This window comes from Rhea pennata, chromosome 2, assembly GCF_028389875.1.
Source record: "Rhea pennata isolate bPtePen1 chromosome 2, bPtePen1.pri, whole genome shotgun sequence".
NCBI classification, from domain to species: Eukaryota; Metazoa; Chordata; class Aves; order Rheiformes; family Rheidae; genus Rhea; species Rhea pennata.
In genome coordinates this window covers 980,961-1,002,203 of record NC_084664.1, presented here as the reverse complement: position 1 = coordinate 1,002,203, position 21,243 = coordinate 980,961, and the positions used below count along the sequence as shown (strand labels likewise).

General features: G+C 53.5%; 1 protein-coding gene across 10 annotated transcripts in view; it reads right to left on the bottom strand.

The window, feature by feature from the left end:
• MAP4 (microtubule associated protein 4) overlaps nucleotides 1–10,426 on the bottom strand; it is a 142,685-nt gene extending 132,259 nt beyond the window's left edge. For 9 of the 10 annotated variants that reach the window (XM_062568641.1, XM_062568637.1, XM_062568645.1 and 6 more), the window contains exon 1: nucleotides 10,307–10,426. The gene's annotated coding sequence lies outside the window, so the exon portion shown is untranslated. Of the gene's footprint in view, nucleotides 1–8,171; nucleotides 8,204–10,306 lie in introns of all 10 variants that reach the window. The other variant, XM_062568638.1, reaches the window with a different exon arrangement.
• Nucleotides 10,427–21,243: the final 10,817 nt, after the last annotated feature.

The window sequence follows — 21,243 nt, the reverse complement described above, 5'->3', positions numbered from 1 at the left end:
TGTATGTGTATGTACATATCTATATATGTAGATATACACATACACACACACACGTATGAGTATATATTCCCCCCCTAAGTTTAAATACACATGAACATCACGCTTGCAAAAACAGCCAGTCCCGCTAGGGACTGTAGCTAACACGCAGCACTGAGTTTGAACTCCTTGTTTAGGAGCAGACTAGGAGGTTTCAGTACGTTCAGTGACCCTTTGCCAGAATCCAGCCGGTTCCCTGCGTGTACGTACAGCTATCCCTTAGCAATCCCTGTTGCATAAAGGGATTTGCTTTTGGAATGCTGCTACTCAACACTGCCCTACTGATAGCATAGAAAGCCAGTTTTGACTACCACACAATTCTTTAAGATAGCCATACAGGCAAGGGAGAAAACAAAGAGGCAGACAAAATGAATTCCCTGTTCTAGCACTATTCAAACAAACAAAAAACACATGAATGTTGAATATTTTTATTCTTAATCAAGTCAAAAAAGTGAAAGCCAACATGACTCCTAGAAGTTCAAACTTGAAGACACATTAGGCGTGAGGATAACACAATAATTCTTATTTGAGGAGACAAAACATAGTTTGGAAGCAGTTAAATATTTCAGGTATATGGAATGCACACAGTACAGCTCTGTCCTTAATAACCTAACCTCCCTTCCACAGCTCTGACCTGGTCAGTCCCTTCCTTGAACTTGGGATGTATTCCTCTCACTTTTCAAAGGGAGAGTTCATGCTCAGGTTTATACTAGCGATTTGACTTTTTATTCTGTCTGACAGTCAGTTACCAAAATAAACTCTCTCCTCCCAGTGTCACTTCTGGACCATCTACTTGAAAAGGAAATCTCATTTTATCACAGGAAGTCAAGCCCCAAGGGAAAATGTTAAGAGGTCTGCAACATGTTTAATAAGACATGGCATCAGCTGATACCAGACAGAGTTTAGATTTCTAAGAGCACTGTATGAAATTACATGCTTCAATCAACCCTCAAATAGCCTTCTTAATAAAAGGACCTTTGAAGAAGGAAGAAAAAACCCACACTCAATACACTCAGATGTCGTATAGACAAGATCTGGTAGGCAAGAAACACAGAGGGAAACAGCAGTGCAGGTCAGATGTGAGTCCAGCTGATATGGATGCAAAGAACAGAAGCGGACGGAGCAAAGCAGCAGTAGCAGGGTGGCGGAGCAGACCCTACGGCACAAATAGCTCATGGTAATAAAAAACAAAAATATTTAAAAAGCAAAAACACAAGTCAATGCTTTAGAACCAAAGACCTCTGTTGAACATGTAGGGAGATTTTAATATACAATCTAGCTGCCTGACTGGTTAAAGCTGTTAACTTCAGCTTGTCCTGTTCTGAGCAATTCACAGCCATTAACTAATCCATCTTTAGGCGCTCGTTACCTGACACCATCTCGCAGTCTCTGCCACGAGGGGAGCACATACTGAGCACCGCCAAGCATTCGCAGCTGCGGACTAGATTAAAACAGAAAATCCTAGTGAAGTTACTGTCTCCAGCAGTAACTAGCATCAGATGCTAAAGCAGCCTCGGGAGTTATGTTGAGACACGAGTAAGGAAGAGTGTGCTCACAGGGAGCCTTTTAGCAGCGCCAGCCATTAGTGGTGACTTGCAAAGTTAAGTTCTTAGCTGAAGAAAGCTACCAAGCTTGAGGTTGCAATAAGCCACAACACTCCCCAGCCTCCCCTCCAACCCAGGACAAACCCACGGAAATTTGTATTTGGTCACTGCCGGAGAAGGATTCTCATGAAAGCTCTCATTAGACAAACAAAAATTAAACAGAACCATGAACTAATGTAAGAGTTATTATAGTTTTGATTAAAAAGATTAATGATGCAACAGGACAGTACTTTAAAAAAAAAAAAAAAAAGAAAAACACCACTGACATCTATCAGACTAATGCCACGGCTCTGAAATAAATACAGCTTACTGAGCACATTTGGTTTTCAACAACCAGACAATGCCATGTAATATTAATCTACATTCACATGTTTAACCATTAATCCAAGTGAAACAATCATTATATTTGAGAACTATAGGCATCAAAATGCTAGTTTCAGGCAAATTGTAGGATTTTTCCTTAAAAGAGAATTTCCAATCTGAAATTAGGTTGGCATAAAAGCAAATAAGCTAGGGTTACCTCAAACACTGCTAATACAGACATACAACCCTACAAATCTAGTCAGTCATTCAGCAATTACACCAATGCAAGCTACTAAGAGGGTCACCGCAGGACAAATATGTAATCCCCAATGTGACACTTGATCCTATTGCCCTACATGAGCTGTCCAAATCCCAATGGCAAAAAAAAAAAAAAAAAAAAAAAAAGCGTATTTTACCCAAAAGACTAGTCAGAAATAAAAAAGATGAATATCTCTTTAATGCTCATGCTATAGTCAAATAGGTTAAAATATAGTCTAAGAAAAAGGTATGTACGCTTTAACCACAGACAAAAACATCCAAAGAAGACTAATGCTGAAGATTAAGTATATTTCAGCTTCAAGTGTAGATGCAGATTTGCTACATAAAACATAGCTTGAGCCACCCACAGCATCCTACACGGAGTTCCCCTCATTGCAGGGTCACAGCAATACCACCGGATACACATACGCTGACTGATGAACATTTAACACTTGATACCAAAAACATTTAACTGGAGATCGGAAAATCTGCACTGATTACTAGCTTAATCGACATCCTGGCAGTGATCTCCCATCATTTTGCCCAGCTGGAAGTGTCTTACAGTGCTGGTGTAGGTGGAAGTAGCTTACGCATCGACATAGCTCAGCAGGGAGGCGAGCACTCAAACAAAAAGGACCAGTTGCTGTGCTGACCAAACATTTCCTCTAGAATAATAAAACCGCTTGAAGTGTTTCCTTTTATAGGCCAAGTTTCTTTTCAGAGGTCCATCTCTGCCTTTTCAGGGACAGGAGAAAAGGCATCAGCACAGATGAAGTTATAATCAGAGTAGTATTTTTGAAGCTGTGAATCTGTAAGCTAATCTTAAGACCTTTTACTGGATCCTTCAAATAAAACGTTAAGGTACTATTGCATATACAAATAATTTGAAAATCCACAGCTTCTGCTGAGTAAGAAACCCAAATCATCTAGTTGATAACATCTAGAACCCTTTTCTGACTGCTTTCATTTTATGACCAAAAAGAGAAATCATGCACTCCTGCCACAAAAAAGTCAGAAGGAAGGAAGAAGTCCATGACTCAGTTCTTTGTCTCATTCTCTGCCTCCCACGTCTGCAGAGCCAATTTGAAGCTTTTGCTGCATCTGGCTTACGAAATTTGTCTTTGCTCTTCCAGAGTTTTAAGAATTCCAGCTACTTTCACTGCTATTAATTAGGTAGCTATAGGCAGCAGTAACACTGTTCTGAGATTCCTTCAGAGCGTCCGTGCAAATAAGCACAGAAGCACCTTTAAGAAGAGCGCTATACTTCACAAAACAGCAAAAGAGGAGCAATCTTTGCAGAGTCGGAAGACTAAGAAAAGCAGATTACTCAGAGAGGTCTGGAAAAGGATGAGAGAAGAAGCAAAAACCACCTTATGTTTCATATCTTTGTTGTTAAAACTATTTCAATCCATTAGAAAAGTAATGTGACTGCAGACACTCTGGCTACAGGTAGGAATTAAGCACTTAGATGCCCTACGAGCAGAGGCAACAATTATGCTTTTTTAAAAAAATGGTTTCCATATGCTGCTGTTTGCAGTATGGTTTCTCAGTATTTCAGAACTGAAATTATTACTAATTTCACAGGACTTCCATAGCGCAGCTCAAGCCATACTTATCTGTGTGAGAACACCCTAAGCAGACGTTAGTCACCACCAAGAGCACCCAATAGACCAGACGGACCATTAGCCTAACCCTTTACAAACAGCCTTTTGCAGAACTGTGGATCTCTTCCTCTTGGTGTGTCTAAGGCTGAGGCAAGTTTGAACTGCTAATAGCCAGAAGTGCAGAAAATACATGGTATCCTCCAGGAGGGATTACAGGACAACTCTCACCAGAGCATAACTTTCAGATTTCCATTAACACTCTGACTTGCCTTGCCTTTCCAACAGGAGGTATGTACTGTTTTTTGGAGGCCTCAACGCTTTGCACTGCTCTTACTCAGTCATACAGAGGACAGGGTTTCTCCATCCCATTTTCTGCAAAAACAGAAAGTCAGAGAAGGAGATGCCAAGAACAGGTCAAACTAACTGCTTCGTTCTACCTCCTCTTTAATGGAACTGATTCAGCTCCTAAAAATAGTTCCAGGAATCCCACCTGATCATTGACCCATTTTACAGCACAGTCCACAAATAGCTGTGTTGACATAACAGTCTTACAGAAGCACAACACGGAAGAGGGCTGGGACCTCAAATAAGTTTTGTTATAGAAATTTTTAAAAGTCTTAATACAGTACTAAACTCTCAGTATCAAGCTCCTAGAAGGACGGACTGCCAGAATACCTGTAGCAGAGCTAAGGTTAGGCATACCACTAAGCACAAGAAACAAGTGATAGATTAGTTGAAGTGGGGGGTGGGGGAATCAAAACAAGCATGTTCACAAAGCAGCACCCCCCACACCAAGGGATTTTCACTAGCAAGTATGAATTGATCTCATATTCTAGCACTTTAGAAGTCTTAATTCAAGAGTATGTAAACATACTTTGAAATTAATCTGATAAAAGTTCTCATAGTTTTACTTTGTTTAAAGCAAGCGTCAACACCCCGAATGCAGCTGAAAAGCAGCTTTCCAGGATGATGTAGCCCGAAAGCAATTTTACAAAAGGAACAATGACTCACTCCCCGGCAGGAATGCGCTGGAAACGTATGACCTAACCACACGCAGAAAGAAGCCTGCTTTTTCAGAAAGATCTAGCCTTAATACGTACAGTATCTCTCCAACAATTATGTTTTGAAAAGGGGAGAGATTTTGAACAAGAGTTACAGAATGACTTTTGGGTTTTTGGCTTATTTCAGTTCTAATCAGCCCTTCCCAAAATCCCACCAGCCTAACTGCAAGCAATTCACCCGGCCTCAGTTTCGGTCTAAAACTGGGCATCTTGCTGCAGGATTACATCTGCGCGTGACTCACTCGTCCAGCCGTATTGGCTCTCCCCATTAAGTCGAGGATGGCACCAATCCAACAAAAGAAAGAAGATGCCACTTCATCATCAAATATGGATGGAGGCGTTAAAATTGAAACACTGATACTCGCTAGATAGGAAACATTAGTGAGCTGCGAGCACTTGACTGACTAGCAAGACAAGCCTACTTCACGTTCAGCTGGATTCCTGACAATCTTGCCCACAACCCTCTGTCTACGAAAGGCTGACTTTAAGATTTTATGTTCAGATAGCAGCAACACAGCTTGCTAAAGCAGCTGCCTATTATAATAATATAAAACCCAGAATGACTACGTACATTTAAGAGCCCAGTGACCATCCCTTGGGTTTGGACTCGCATTGTCCTCCGTACGTCTTACGCTCACAAATACGCCGCATAAAAGGGGCAAAGTGCAGGCAGAGAACGGGAGTGAGCGACACAGGCTTAATCAGGATCCTAATCATGCTAATGGTTGTGATTAACTACATACTCCTCCTAGGAGCTTCCTGCAGCTACACGAGTAGCTTGATAGCCAAGATGCAGCACAAGTGAACTGCTCATCCCATGTTAATCTCTAGCTATGCCATGTGTGTCACATCATCCCATGTGCAGGGATATACCTAATACTTAACCTTATTTCCACCCCCATATTGAATCTTCCACCATACTAGCGCAATCATTTGGGGCAGGTCATGAAAACTCCAAATCTCTGTTTGTCTCCACAGAAATCTCTTCACAAAAAAAAGTTACTACTCCCTGAGACTACAAATCTAAGATTTTTAAAGGAAAGCTAATACAGGGTCTATTGCATTATAAAAACCTGCCTGGATTATGCCACTACTTTTTTCCTGTCCCCTTACCTTCCCCCAGTTCTCTCCAAATCACACGGCCATGACTAGCTTTATTTCAGAGTTAATAACTCCTCCTACTCCTTGGGAGAACTCCTAAATTGACTACCAACTCTCTGCTAGGAAGAAAACTCGTAAGAGTTCAGGGAAAAACTAAAAGAGCAACAAGAAGTATCTTCTAATATCGAGGAGGCTGGATAAGCAGTGAAGAAATCAAAACCTCCTTCCTCATTTCCATGAGGAGATGCAAGTTCAGCAACACAATAAATAACCCACCATCCTCCCACTTTCCAGTGGTATTTAAAGGAAAGAATGTGTATTATGAGGTTTGAATATATAGTCATTCATCCATTTTTTTTAATCTAGGTACTAGACTTGTTTTTCCCATTAACACCATGTTTCACAGATTTTCTAGAACAGCAAACACTCTGCTATCAAATACACCAATGTTTGCAGAATACAGGCTTGTATGACAACACATGCAATTTATAACTTACTCAGAGGGTGACTAAGATTAATCCTGCTTGGAAATATTTTTTTTTCCCACTTGCCAATAACCTGTAACACCATTCTGATATGTTAAAAAGAAAAATGTGCCAGAGTTTAAATACTATTTAAGCATCATGCTAATCTCTACCAAAAAGTCTTTAGGTTAGAATTCCAGAACAGCTTGGTTTTAATAAAGAAATTAATTCATTAATTTCTAACATTTAAATTTCAAGAACAGTATTAAGAAGCATCCCCAAAAGCAATACAGAGTGCTAGTGTGAGCCAAAAATGTTTTATTCATATTGCTACCAAGTTAAAATTTGCATTATATCTACAGCAATTGATTTCACTGACATTTTCTTCCCACTAGGAAATTCTTTTACATGTGCAAAATACTAAAGTCATGAAATTGGCTTCTGAGTTGTCAGAAGCTGGAGAAGTTTACCACAAGGAAAACATGGGTTTGCCTGTTCTCCTAGCCTACCTGTAAGTATTATTCACATGGGCTGTACTTTGTCCAACCCAGCTTTTATGCCACCTACTCAAAAATCTGACCCAAAGTACCTTTACCCTTCTTCTGGGAACCAAACTTTCTGTATTAGATAATGGTGGCAGCGATGACAGCTCAGGGTTAATGCTTAAGATGCTCTGTCACCATACTGTCTACCATAATCACTGACCTCTGCATTTCTCTGATGTACAGCCGAGCATGATTTAGTTTGCCCTCAAGAAAAACAAAACAAAAGAGAAAAAAAATCTTGTTCGATACCACTGTTAAGTCATCAGGGAGCCACGCAGGTATGACTAAGCAAAAAAATGCATTTTTTATTTTTTAGATGGGACAGGAGGTATAAACATGAAGCTGCAGAAAATAGTCTGGCATTCAATGCAATATTAGTTTCTTGACTTTTTCCTGAGATGCCAGACACATCCACAAAACAATTCTGTCATCTACAAATCAGACTGGCAACAGTTTGATGAGTAACACTCCTTGAACTCTAATTCTCACAGGAAGAGATTCAAACTTTATCTCCCAGTCTATATCTTGACTAATTAAATAATTTATTTGGGATTTTTTTGGACTGCAAGATACAGTCATACATAATCTTGGCTTTTAAGTAACCATCACTTTCGTGTGGATTGTAATTAGTTTGAACTCATCTTGACAGATTTATGCTCTGCCTGACCAGTGGTTTCCCTTAGTCATAAGTTTGGCATACATCAGAATTTGGAAGTCTGTGCTATGTACATAGTGACTATGTCATAACAAATATAGTTTGAGCACAGCCTAATTAACGGAAGATAACGATAAAGAGTTTAGTGAACAGAAGGCAAGCTAAAAAGAATACACTAGAGCAAGAACAAGCCATAGATTTTTCTTGCTAGTAGTGATGGGTTCACATTAAAACTAGACGTGAACTCTGCTAGAATTCAAATCTGATTTAATAGCTCAGATTCATTTATTTCTATGGAAGAGAGGTAACCACTAAACTACCACGGGGATTGGGATCTCAACTATAATAATAGCTCTATTCACTAAAATTAAGGCTGTGTCAGCCCTTTTATGAACACCAGAAAGAATATGTAATTAATTTGTTTAAACCAACTATTCAGACTTTATAAAACAGGCTAAAGAATGGAAATCAAGCCATATCCCCACCCTCAACACAGCCTTACCAACAGCCCCTTTAGAAACAAGAAGTTGCTTCTATTACCTTTGTATTTCTGTTGATCAGGTTGTCTTGTGCTTTTTTTAAAAAAAAAAAAAAAAAAAAAAAAAAAAGTAGTTCTTTTTATTATGGCTTTTAATTAAAACGATACTTAAAACCGCTGACGTTATCCAACAAGCTCCCCGGCAGTTAAATGAGTGAGCACTCTAAGCCCAAGTTATTTTTGAAGGAGCATTGCCATCTTTAAATGATGTTTACCAGTACAGTAAGGGCACTGCCCACGTGTATACCAGGGTAAGTCCAGAATTGTTTCAGCAGTCTTTACTAGATGTTGTCTTGTGTTATTCACCTCTTGGTCTTGTTCCTACACAACCAACGCTTACAAAGCAGCAGGCCAGGGCTATAATGATGCACTTACCCACAACAACAGACTACTCATAACCTTCAAAGCTTCCCACGGAAAGTTAGGCAACCTGTTAAAACAGATCAGATCCCCTCACAGGAACGCCGAGCCCTGGCGTTCAACAGGCCTTCAAACTAGGCCCTCACCTCACCGATTAGGACCATGTTAACTGACTGTTTCTTAAAAGATACCAACTCTGATCAGATACAGTCAGAGAGTAAAGCTTCAACCCACATCTGCTGGCATAAGCATACTACCAAAGGCTTCTATTTGTTCTCGGAAGATGACCGTGACTCAATCCTCCCCTAATATCACTCGAGGATTGCGGGCGCGATGATCCGCGGTGCTGTACCAGCGGTGAGGCTGTGGTCTGGCTGGACTTTGAGCACCACAATCACGAAATCACTGACACGTCTTTGTATCATTTGATATATCCCCTCATGCAATTTCTGCAGAGACATGTATAACAGATTCAATATCAGTGTCCTTCAGTTTGGGAGTCAATCACATTCACAAGCAGATCAAGTATCCTACCTTTGTGCTTATTATGCACCACTGAGAACACAACTATTAACCAAAGAAGACAGAAGATACTGCTGCTACTGCAGTAGCGCGTCAGTTCGGTTATTTTTTAAATTTAAATGCCCATCTGTTTTGATCTGAGCAGGGCAAAAATCCACAGATCCTCCGAAATGCATCTGAAAGGATAACAAGAAATTTCACCAGTTCTCATAGGGAGTAGGGCGAAAGTTCAGGCAATTTTGACACAGCCAAGTTTGCCTGGCCAAGTAGTCACTTCACGATTGATAGCACTCGCTTTGCTACTTTAAACAATACTGAATTACAACATTTTCCATTAAAAAAAAGAAAAAGCTAGTAAGTTAGGCCACTATATAACATTAGATGGAATGACTAAGCCGTAACATGGGGGAGATGAGTCCTTCAGCTGTACAAGTCCAGCAGCGTCCTGTCTTTCCAGGCGGCAAACGAAGCTCCGTCAGCACCTCGCGCTGTGTAACGAGCGTAGGTGCAGGAGGAGGAGGAATGGAGAAAGGTCAGCTATTCCACCAGCTTAAAAACGAAGAAGGCTCCGAGAGGTTTATTGTTTTATGAAATTAGTCTTTTGCGTAAACTGCTAAAATCGTCAGCTAAGACAACTGAACTATTGACCTATGGAACGCAGAAATCTAACTTTTGAAAAAATTGTTGCACTATGCCCCTCTCCTCACAAGAAGGAAGCTAAAATCAGTGAGTTTTGTCTCGCAGACAGTAAGAGCCGTAAGAGCGGGATGGGGGGGGGGGGGGGGGGGGAAATGAGACAAGCAGCAACCTGAGCAAGACCCATCAGAGGCGCCGAGGGAAGCTCGCGCGCGAGCGGAGCGGCCGCGGCCGCAGAGCGGGGCTCGGCGCGCACCGGGGGGCCGCGGGGGGCCGCGTGTCGGCGAACCGAAACGCGGCCGGGCCGGGGCCGCCGCCCGCGCCAGGGGCCGCCGCCGCCGCCGCCGGGGCGCAGGCCGCGGCCGCCACGCCCGCGCCGCGCCGGGCCGGGCCGAGCCGGGCCGGGCCGGGCCGCTCCCGCCGCCCGCTCCCGCCCCGCCGCCGCCGCCCTCACGGCGCGGGGGGAAGCGGCCTCGCCCGGCCGCAGGCGAAGCGCGGGGAGTCCCCGGGCCGCCGCCGCGGGCTGCCGGGCGCCGCCCCGCTCCCCTCACCGCCCCCCCCCCCGGCCCGGCCCGGCCCGGCCCGGCCCGGCCCGGCCCGCCGCCGCGCGGGCCCTTACCGGAGGCGGAGCGGAGGGGCGCGGGGGCCGCCGCCGGGACGCAGCCGCCTGGCGAGTGTCGCTCTGCCCTGCGGGCCCGGCCGCGCAGCGGGAGGAGGGCGGGAGGGAGCGCGGCGGCCGCTGGCCTCAGGCCGAGCGCACAACCCTGCTGGCGCCGCGGGCGGGCTCGCGGCCGCTCGGCCAATGGCGCCGCGCCGCGCCCCTCCCCAGCCAATCCGCGCGAGCGCGGGCGGGGCGCGGCGGGGCGCGCGGCGGGCGGGGCTGAGGCGGCGCGGCAGTGACAGGGCAGCGGGGTAGGGTGCGGCGCGGGGGGCGGGGCCGGGCGGGGCCGCGGCCGGGGCGGTGGCCGGGGGAGACGGGGGGGGGGAAGGGGGGAGGAGAGCGGGGAGATGGAGTGGGGGGGGGGCGAGGGGAGATGGGGGGGAGGGACGGCTGGAGTGGGGGGGCCGAGGGGAGATGGGGGGGAGGGATGGCTGGAGTGGGGGGGCCGAGGGGAGATGGGGGGGAGGGATGGCTGGAGTGGGGGGGGCCGAGGGGAGATGGGGGGGAGGGATGGCTGGAGTGGGGGGGGCCGAGGGGAGATGGGGGGGAGGGATGGCTGGAGTGGGGGGGCCGAGGGGAGATGGGGGGGAGGGATGGCTGGAGTGGGGGGGGCCGAGGGGAGATGGGGGGAGGGACGGCTGGAGTGGGGGGGGCCGAGGGGAGATGGGGGGGAGGGATGGCTGGAGTGGGGGGGGGCCGAGGGGAGATGGGGGGAGGGACGGCTGGAGTGGGGGGGCCGAGGGGAGATGGGGGGGAGGGATGGCTGGAGTGGGGGGGCCGAGGGGAGATGGGGGGGAGGGATGGCTGGAGTGGGGGGGGCCGAGGGGAGATGGGGGGGAGGGATGGCTGGAGTGGGGGGGGCCGAGGGGAGATGGGGGGGAGGGACGGCTGGAGTGGGGGGGGCCGAGGGGAGATGGGGGGGAGGGATGGCTGGAGTGGGGGGGGCCGAGGGGAGATGGGGGGGAGGGACGGCTGGAGTGGGGGGGGCCGAGGGGAGATGGGGGGGAGGGATGGCTGGAGTGGGGGGGGCCGAGGGGAGATGGGGGGAGGGACGGCTGGAGTGGGGGGGCCGAGGGGAGATGGGGGGGAGGGATGGCTGGAGTGGGGGGGCCGAGGGGAGATGGGGGGGAGGGATGGCTGGAGTGGGGGGGGCCGAGGGGAGATGGGGGGGAGGGATGGCTGGAGTGGGGGGGGCCGAGGGGAGATGGGGGGGAGGGACGGCTGGAGTGGGGGGGGCCGAGGGGAGATGGGGGGGAGGGATGGCTGGAGTGGGGGGGGCCGAGGGGAGATGGGGGGGAGGGACGGCTGGAGTGGGGGGGGCCGAGGGGAGATGGGGGGGAGGGATGGCTGGAGTGGGGGGGGCCGAGGGGAGATGGGGGGGAGGGACGGCTGGAGTGGGGGGGGCCGAGGGGAGATGGGGGGGAGGGATGGCTGGAGTGGGGGGGGGCCGAGGGGAGATGGGGGGGAGGGATGGCTGGAGTGGGGGGGGCCGAGGGGAGATGGGGGGGAGGGATGGCTGGAGTGGGGGGACCGAGGGGAGAGGGGGGGGAGGGATGGCTGGAGTGGGGGGGCCGAGGGGAGATGGGGGGAGGGATGGCTGGAGTGGGGGGGCCGAGGGGAGATGGGGGGAGGGATGGCTGGAGTGGGGGGGCCGAGGGGAGATGGGGGGAGGGATGGCTGGAGTGGGGGGGCCGAGGGGAGAGGGGGGGGAGGGATGGCTGGAGTGGGGGGGCCGAGGGGAGAGGGGGGGGAGGGATGGCTGGAGTGGGGGGGCCGAGGGGAGAGGGGGGGGAGGGATGGCTGGAGTGGGGGGGCCGAGGGGAGATGGGGGGAGGGATGGCTGGAGTGGGGGGGCCGAGGGGAGATGGGGGGAGGGATGGCTGGAGTGGGGGGGCCGAGGGGAGATGGGGGGGAGGGACGGCTGGAGTGGGGGGGGGCCGAGGGGAGATGGGGGGGAGGGACGGCTGGAGTGGGGGGGCCGAGGGGAGATGGGTGGGAGGGATGGCTGGAGTGGGGGGGGCCGAGGGGAGATGGGGGGGAGGGATGGCTGGAGTGGGGGGGGGCCGAGGGGAGATGGGGGGGAGGGATGGCTGGAGTGGGGGGGGGCCGAGGGGAGATGGGGGGGAGGGATGGCTGGAGTGGGGGGGGCCGAGGGGAGATGGGTGGGAGGGATGGCTGGAGTGGGGGGGGGCCGAGGGGAGATGGGGGGAGGGATGGCTGGAGTGGGGGGGGGCCGAGGGGAGATGGGGGGGAGGGATGGCTGGAGTGGGGGGGCCGAGGGGAGATGGGGGGGAGGGATGGTTGGAGTGGGGGGGGCCGAGGGGAGATGGGGGGGAGGGATGGCTGGAGTGGGGGGGGCCGAGGGGAGATGGGGGGGAGGGATGGCTGGAGTGGGGGGGGGCCGAGGGGAGATGGGGGGGAGGGATGGCTGGAGTGGGGGGGGCCGAGGGGAGATGGGTGGGAGGGATGGCTGGAGTGGGGGGGGGCCGAGGGGAGATGGGGGGGAGGGATGGCTGGAGTGGGGGGGCCGAGGGGAGATGGGGGGGAGGGATGGCTGGAGTGGGGGGGGCCGAGGGGAGATGGGGGGGAGGGATGGCTGGAGTGGGGGGGGGCCGAGGGGAGATGGGGGGAGGGATGGCTGGAGTGGGGGGGGGCCGAGGGGAGATGGGGGGAGGGATGGCTGGAGTGGGGGGGGGCCGAGGGGAGATGGGGGGAGGGATGGCTGGAGTGGGGGGGGGCCGAGGGGAGATGGGTGGGAGGGATGGCTGGAGTGGGGGGGCCGAGGGGAGATGGGGGGAGGGATGGCTGGAGTGGGGGGGGGGGGCGCATGCCTGTCTCGGGCAGGAGGACCCTTGGAGGGCCGGGGGTCTTGCTGGTGTCCGGGGGCAGACGGCGGGTCCCCCCCACCCTGAGCGGGGTGCGGAGCAAACACCAGCTGCACCTTTGCTCACGTTCCCCTGTGGCCCTTGAGGTGCAGACAGACGATCCTCCTCGCGTGCAGGACAGGAGAACAAGGTATAGCGATGAAATGTAAAGATCTTAGCATTTTAGGTGATAAAATAAAATTTTTAATATTATTTTGGGCCTGCACATTGCTGAAATGCAGTAGAGTGCAAAAAGGAAGAGTTACGTGGCAATGAGCCCGTGCAGAATTGGTACAATGACAACGGCCACATAGGAGGGATATTCGGGCTCACGCTCCGTGATTTAAACAGTTGCAAGCTATTAGGGGAGTTGATCCGGGAGAGCGGGAGGGAGAGCGCCCCGTGTCTGCGTACTGCAAGGCTCCTGCGTTTGCCCAGGGCGCCCGTGTCACTCACCCGACTGGGGGGAGCTGCGGAGCTACTAAATCTCAGGAGACTATGTGACATGCTGGCCTGCTAGATAAGGAAATCAAAGCGCGGTGACGGGATTAAAATAAAAATGGGTGTGTGTGCAGTATCTGGCCACTTGATGGAGGAAGCAATTCTTGCATCGGCTCTGGGAAAGGGACACACGGCACCCATGGAGAGCTGAGGCTGCAGCGTCTGCCCCTTGCTTTCCTTCCCAAGTCTTGAGAGTGTGGATAGGCTTCCAGGGCCGCAGCTTTTAAGGAGAAGGTCGGGGAAAACCCCATGGCCTAATGAAAGGCATATATATAACAACTGCTTGTACCACGTGCTATTTTTAAACTCCAAGATAGAATAGCATCCTAAAGGCTTTCTTTGGGATGACTGGCCAGCGGTTTGAATTTCCGGGCTGTACCAGCCTAACCCGGGCTTCAGATCATCACAAGCCTAAAGACTCCTTTCTCCTCCTTAGTAAATCCTCGTCTGTTCTCCTCTACCGCCTTTGCGCTAGGTGCTGTCAGAGACGAGACAGACATCGGTTCTAGTGCAGACTAGTAATGCCTGTGTCTGTGGAGTAGACATTGTAAAACCACAAAGAGCTTCGGGCTGTATCAGTGACAGGTTGGGGAGCAGGTCTGACCTCTAGACTAACCCTGCTTTTGGCTCCAAAGGGAACTTCATGTTGTTTGTCAAGCTCTACATTTATTCGCAAAAAAGGAAAACGTAAGAGTCCAAAGCTAAGCCTTCAATACACTGGTCACGTGAAAGCCAGGCTGTTGGTGTTTTAAGGCGTCATAAGTGTCCGGACCTCATTCTGTCAAGTGATAGCTTTGATATCTCGCCCTAATCCCTGTAAGGCACACCCAACCACCGTAAAACAGAACAGGTGGTAGTGGCTTAGCTTTTTGAATATAATAGGTGTGTCCATTACAAACTATATGTTGCAGCAAACAATTGTCCACCAAAATCCAAACCACCACATTTCATTGCAGGAGGAAATGCCAACTTTACAAAACCTGAATTTTCAAATTAAAAGTGCAGGCAGCTATATGGCATTCCAGTGGTGGGCTGGTTGTTTTTTCGTGCCACGGAAATGTAACGCTGCTGTCCAAACAGCCGTCTCCCATCGCTTCCTCTGTACACACTGAGAACAGGTTCTTCTGATTATCTCGCCCTCTTCAGAGCTTCTCCACCCAACATTCTCCTTGCTCCTGTCTTAAGCTGCTAGTTTTTTTTTATTATTATTATTCCTATTGCACATAGCTTCTCAGTATGCTGACAGCTGTGTTCCCTCGCTCTGCCGGGTCCTGTATTGCTTCAGCTGAAGCCAGCTGAGTTGGCACTGGAAGGAGCAGGGCCAAAGCTCAGCTTACATCTGAAGAACAGAACAGCTTATTCCTGACCAGAAGGAGGGAACGGCAATATGTAACACGAGCTGCACCTCTCTCTCCTACACAGATAAAATCCTGTAACCCCTCAGGAGCCACCAATGTAGACACAGGATGAAAGCCAACAGGGCTTGTTTCAAGGTAGATATCAGGTGGATGTGGTCTCTTAGCTGAGCCTGCACTTACAACTCTAGCTTGACCAGAAAAATGGATGGCTATTTTATTATTCTGCCTGAACATAGCATCACTTTTGGAGGGCCCTATCTAATATGAAACCTCCCTGTTCTTTAGTTTAAAATCTGAAGTCTGCTCTTTGCCTTACGGGAGAAACTTTAGGACAGATTGCCTTCTCGTATGCCTCCTCTATGCAAAAATTCAGACCTCTCTCCCATTTATCTTTGTTTATCCATCAAAAGAATATAACTTACTTCTCCACTTGCTCATAGCTTGCTCTGTGCTGCTTTTCCAGACTCCCCCAGTCCTTTCTCAGCTAGAACTGGCCTGAAAGAGAGGGAAGCATGAACCACTCTCAATCGTGTAATACAAAATCTGTAAGGTGCTACAAGCGCTTCCGTCCTTGTAAGAGAGAGGGGGGAAATTATTTTTTTTATGGGGGAGGTGGAGGGAGAGCAGCTTAACAGGCAATAGGTCTGTCCTTTAATCAAGCCATCTGGCTTGGTTAAAAGGAAAAGTGGGCGCAGAAAGGGGAGGGGACCAGCTTCGGGCTCATCTCCTGGCCAGGCGCGTTGGCCCGGCAGGGCAGGTAGAGCAGCCAGAAAGGAGGCAGATCCAAGCACAGGCCTGACTGGTGTCCTGCGAGCCGCTTGTGCGCGCTGAGGGCGTCACAGAGTGACAGCTCATTTCCAGCAAATGCTCATTCACCTCCAGTTTGATGGGAGTTCAGCGCAAATTAAGGACACTTGATAATATGGCAAGATTTGGCTCTGTTAATTCCAGGGCATTGACAGCAAAAGACCCGGAGAGAAACAGTAACAAATGGAGAAGCCTCTGCCCTTTTTTAAAGGGTTCCTCATTTGCCATTCTCGCCCCAAAGCAGGCAGCACAAGAGGCGAATGGGCGAGGCGACTGTTTAACACAGCGGAGCTGCTGGGCGCTGGTCCTGGCTCCACAGCGACGCTGCTTCAGGAGCTGCCTGCCGCTAACGAGCTCGGCGTCGTTCAGTGCTCTCTCACTCAGTTCAAACACGCAGCAGAGCCCTCGAGAGGGGTCAGTTCCAAAAACTGAGTGCCCTGCAATTTGGCAGTTAGTTAGGAATGAGTCTGAACTCTCTATAAAGAACGAATTTTGGAGCAGATATATATATATATATATATATATACATATATATATATATATATATGTATGTATGTATGTATATATACAGTGTTTGAGTGCCTACTGGGCAGACTTGCCTCAGCACTTTCTGCAGCGCCCAGCAGACTCTCATTCATTTACCAGAAATGCGTGTTTCCGTACGCCTTCGAGAGTCCGTGCCTGCGAGCATACTGGAGCATTTAAATACTCGTGCAGGACCAGCCTGCAGCTTTCACTCCCGCGCTTCATTTACGTCCGTTTCTCCACCACGAGCCTGGCACGCAGGTCGGCGTTAACCGGCAGGCAGGCAGGCTGCCGCGCGGCTGATAACAAAAGCGGTGCAGGCCTTGCACCGACAGGTACTCGCAAGCCAGCCGGGGCTGCTACGCTCATCAAAGCCGGCTCCAGCACCACGGCAGGCACGGATTTTTGGCCAGGGATCCCTGCCATCCCAGAGGCCTGTCAAGTCTCTCGGACTGGTCGTGAGATTCGCCTTGCAGCTGGCACACCCGGGATCTCCTGATCTGGGCTCTGCCGGCCAGCTGTACCCGGGGCGTGGGGTCGCAGAGGAGGGGGGCTGCTGCCCTGTGCTGTGCTGCGCTGCCCTGTGCTGTGCTGCGCTGCGCTGCGCTGCGCTGCGCTGTGCTGCACTGCCCTGTGCTGCGCTGCCCTGTGCTGCGCTGCGCTGTGCTGTGCTGTGCTGTGCTGTGCTGTGCTGCCCTGCGCTGCGCTGTGCTGTGCTGTGCTGCGCTGCGCTGTGCTGCGCTGTGCTGTGCTGTGCTGTGCTGTGCTGCGCTGTGCTGTGCTGTGCTGTGCTGTGCTGTGCTGCGCTGTGCTGTGCTGTGCTGTGCTGTGCTGCGCTGTGCTGCGCTGTGCTGTGCTGTGCTGTGCTGCGCTGCGCTGTGCTGTGCTGTGCTGTGCTGTGCTGTGCTGTGCTGCGCTGTGCTGTGCTGTGCTGTGCTGTGCTGTGCTGCGCTGTGCTGTGCTGTGCTGTGCTGTGCTGTGCTGCCCTGTGCTGCGCTGCCCTGTGCTGCGCTGCGCTGTGCTGTGCTGTGCTGTGCTGTGCTGTGCTGCCCTGCGCTGCGCTGTGCTGTGCTGTGCTGCGCTGCGCTGTGCTGCGCTGTGCTGTGCTGTGCTGTGCTGTGCTGCGCTGTGCTGTGCTGTGCTGTGCTGTGCTGCGCTGTGCTGTGCTGTGCTGTGCTGTGCTGTGCTGTGCTGTGCTGTGCTGCCCTGTGCTGTGCTGCGCTGTGCTGTGCTGCGCTGTGCTGTGCTGTGCTGTGCTGCCCTGTGCTGTGCTGCCCTGTGCTGTGCTGCCCTGTGCTGTGCTGCGCTGTGCTGCGCTGCGCTGTGCTGTGCTGTGCTGTGCTGTGCTGTGCTGTGCTGCGCTGTGCTGTGCTGTGCTGTGCTGTGCTGTGCTGTGCTGTGCTGCGCTGTGCTGCGCTGTGCTGTGCTGTGCTGTGCTGTGCTGCGCTGTGCTGTGCTGTGCTGCGCTGTGCTGTGCTGTGCTGTGCTGTGCTGTGCTGTGCTGTGCTGTGCTGTGCTGTGCTGTGCTGTGCTGTGCTGCGCTGTGCTGTGCTGTGCTGTGCTGCGCTGCGCTGTGCTGTGCTGTGCTGTGCTGTGCTGTGCTGCCCTGTGCTGCGCTGTGCTGTGCTGTGCTGCGCTGCGCTGTGCTGTGCTGCCCTGTGCTGTGCTGTGCTGTGCTGTGCTGTGCTGTGCTGTGCTGTGCTGTGCTGCCCTGTGCTGCGCTGCCCTGCGCTGTGCTGCGCTGTGCTGTGCTGTGCTGTGCTGTGCTGTGCTGTGCTGCGCTGTGCTGCGCTGTGCTGTGCTGTGCTGCCCTGTGCTGCGCTGTGCTGTGCTGTGCTGCGCTGCGCTGTGCTGCGCTGCGCTGTGCTGTGCTGTGCTGCCCTGTGCTGTGCTGCGCTGCCCTGTGCTGCGCTGTGCTGCCCTGTGCTGTGCTGCGCTGCGCTGTGCTGTGCTGTGCTGTGCTGTGCTGTGCTGTGCTGTGCTGTGCTGCGCTGTGCTGCCCTGTGCTGTGCTGCGCTGCGCTGTGCTGTGCTGTGCTGTGCTGTGCTGTGCTGCCCTGTGCTGCGCTGTGCTGTGCTGTGCTGCGCTGCGCTGTGCTGTGCTGCCCTGTGCTGTGCTGTGCTGTGCTGTGCTGTGCTGTGCTGTGCTGTGCTGTGCTGCCCTGTGCTGCGCTGCCCTGCGCTGTGCTGCGCTGTGCTGTGCTGTGCTGTGCTGTGCTGTGCTGTGCTGCGCTGTGCTGCGCTGTGCTGTGCTGTGCTGCCCTGTGCTGCGCTGTGCTGTGCTGTGCTGCGCTGCGCTGTGCTGCGCTGCGCTGTGCTGTGCTGTGCTGCCCTGTGCTGTGCTGCGCTGCCCTGTGCTGCGCTGTGCTGCCCTGTGCTGTGCTGTGCTGCGCTGTGCTGTGCTGTGCTGTGCTGCGCTGTGCTGCCCTGTGCTGTGCTGCGCTGCGCTGTGCTGTGCTGTGCTGCGCTGCGCTGTGCTGCGCTGCGCTGCGCTGCGCTGTGCTGTGCTGCGCTGTGCTGTGCTGTGCTGCGCTGCGCTGTGCTGCGCTGCGCTGTGCTGTGCTGTGCTGTGCTGTGCTGCCCTGTGCTGCGCTGCCCTGCGCTGTGCTGCGCTGTGCTGTGCTGTGCTGCGCTGTGCTGCGCTGCCCTGCGCTGTGCTGCGCTGCGCTGCGCTGCGCTGTGCTGTGCTGCGCTGTGCTGTGCTGTGCTGTGCTGCGCTGTGCTGCGCTGCGCTGTGCTGTGCTGTGCTGCGCTGTGCTGCCCTGTGCTGCGCTGCCCTGCGCTGTGCTGCGCTGTGCTGCGCTGCGCTGCGCTGTGCTGTGCTGTGCTGTGCTGTGCTGTGCTGTGCTGCGCTGTGCTGTGCTGTGCTGTGCTGTGCTGTGCTGCGCTGTGCTGCGCTGCGCTGCGCTGTGCTGTGCTGTGCTGTGCTGTGCTGTGCTGTGCTGCGCTGCGCTGTGCTGTGCTGTGCTGTGCTGTGCTGTGCTGTGCTGCGCTGCGCTGCGCTGTGCTGTGCTGTGCTGTGCTGTGCTGTGCTGCGCTGCGCTGCGCTGCGCTGTGCTGTGCTGCGCTGCGCTGTGCTGCGCTGTGCTGTGCTGTGCTGCGCTGTGCTGTGCTGTGCTGTGCTGCGCTGCGCTGCGCTGTGCTGTGCTGTGCTGTGCTGTGCTGTGCTGCGCTGCGCTGTGCTGTGCTGTGCTGTGCTGCGCTGTGCTGTGCTGTGCTGTGCTGTGCTGTGCTGTGCTGCGCTGCGCTGCGCTGTGCTGCGCTGCGCTGCGCTGTGCTGTGCTGCGCTGCGCTGCGCTGTGCTGTGCTGTGCTGTGCTGTGCTGTGCTGTGCTGTGCTGCGCTGCGCTGTGCTGTGCTGTGCTGCCCTGCGCTGTGCTGCGCTGTGCTGTGCTGTGCTGTGCTGCGCTGCGCTGCGCTGTGCTGTGCTGTGCTGCGCTGCGCTGTGCTGTGCTGCGCTGTGCTGTGCTGTGCTGTGCTGCGCTGCGCTGTGCTGTGCTGCGCTGTGCTGTGCTGCCCTGTGCTGCCCTGTGCTGTGCTGTGCTGTGCTGTGCTGTGCTGTGCTGCCCTGTGCTGTGCTGCGCTGTGCTGTGCTGTGCTGTGCTGCCCTGTGCTGTGCTGTGCTGTGCTGCGCTGTGCTGTGCTGTGCTGCCCTGTGCTGCGCTGTGCTGTGCTGCGCTGTGCTGCGCTGTGCTGTGCTGCCCTGTGCTGTGCTGTGCTGTGCTGCGCTGCGCTGTGCTGTGCTGTGCTGTGCTGTGCTGTGCTGCGCTGTGCTGTGCTGTGCTGCGCTGCCCTGTGCTGCGCTGCGCTGTGCTGTGCTGCCCTGTGCTGTGCTGTGCTGTGCTGTGCTGCCCTGTGCTGTGCTGTGCTGTGCTGTGCTGTGCTGCCCTGCGCTGTGCTGTGCTGTGCTGCGCTGTGCTGCCCTGCGCTGTGCTGTGCTGTGCTGTGCTGTGCTGCGCTGTGCTGTGCTGTGCTGTGCTGCCCTGCGCTGTGCTGCGCTGTGCTGTGCTGTGCTGTGCTGCGCTGCCCTGCGCTGTGCTGTGCTGTGCTGTGCTGTGCTGTGCTGCGCTGTGCTGTGCTGTGCTGCCCTGCGCTGCGCTGTGCTGTGCTGTGCTGTGCTGTGCTGCGCTGCGCTGTGCTGTGCTGTGCTGCGCTGCCCTGCGCTGTGCTGTGCTGTGCTGTGCTGTGCTGCGCTGCCCTGTGCTGTGCTGCCCTGCGCTGCGCTGTGCTGTGCTGTGCTGTGCTGTGCTGCGCTGCGCTGTGCTGTGCTGTGCTGCCCTGCGCTGTGCTGCGCTGTGCTGTGCTGCGCTGTGCTGTGCTGTGCTGCGCTGTGCTGCCCTGTGCTGTGCTGTGCTGTGCTGCGCTGCCCTGCGCTGTGCTGTGCTGTGCTGTGCTGTGCTGTGCTGCCCTGCGCTGCGCTGTGCTGTGCTGTGCTGTGCTGTGCTGTGCTGTGCTGCGCTGCCCTGCGCTGTGCTGTGCTGTGCTGTGCTGTGCTGCGCTGCCCTGTGCTGTGCTGCCCTGCCCTGCGCTGTGCTGTGCTGCGCTGTGCTGCGCTGCGCTGTGCTGTGCTGTGCTGTGCTGTGCTGCGCTGCGCTGTGCTGTGCTGCGCTGTGCTGTGCTGTGCTGCGCTGCGCTGCGCTGCGCTGTGCTGTGCTGTGCTGTGCTGCGCTGCGCTGTGCTGTGCTGCGCTGCGCTGCGCTGTGCTGCGCTGCGCTGCGCTGTGCTGCGCTGTGCTGCGCTGTGCTGTGCTGTGCTGTGCTGTGCTGTGCTGTGCTGTGCTGCGCTGTGCTGTGCTGTGCTGTGCTGCGCTGCGCTGCGCTGTGCTGCGCTGCGCTGTGCTGT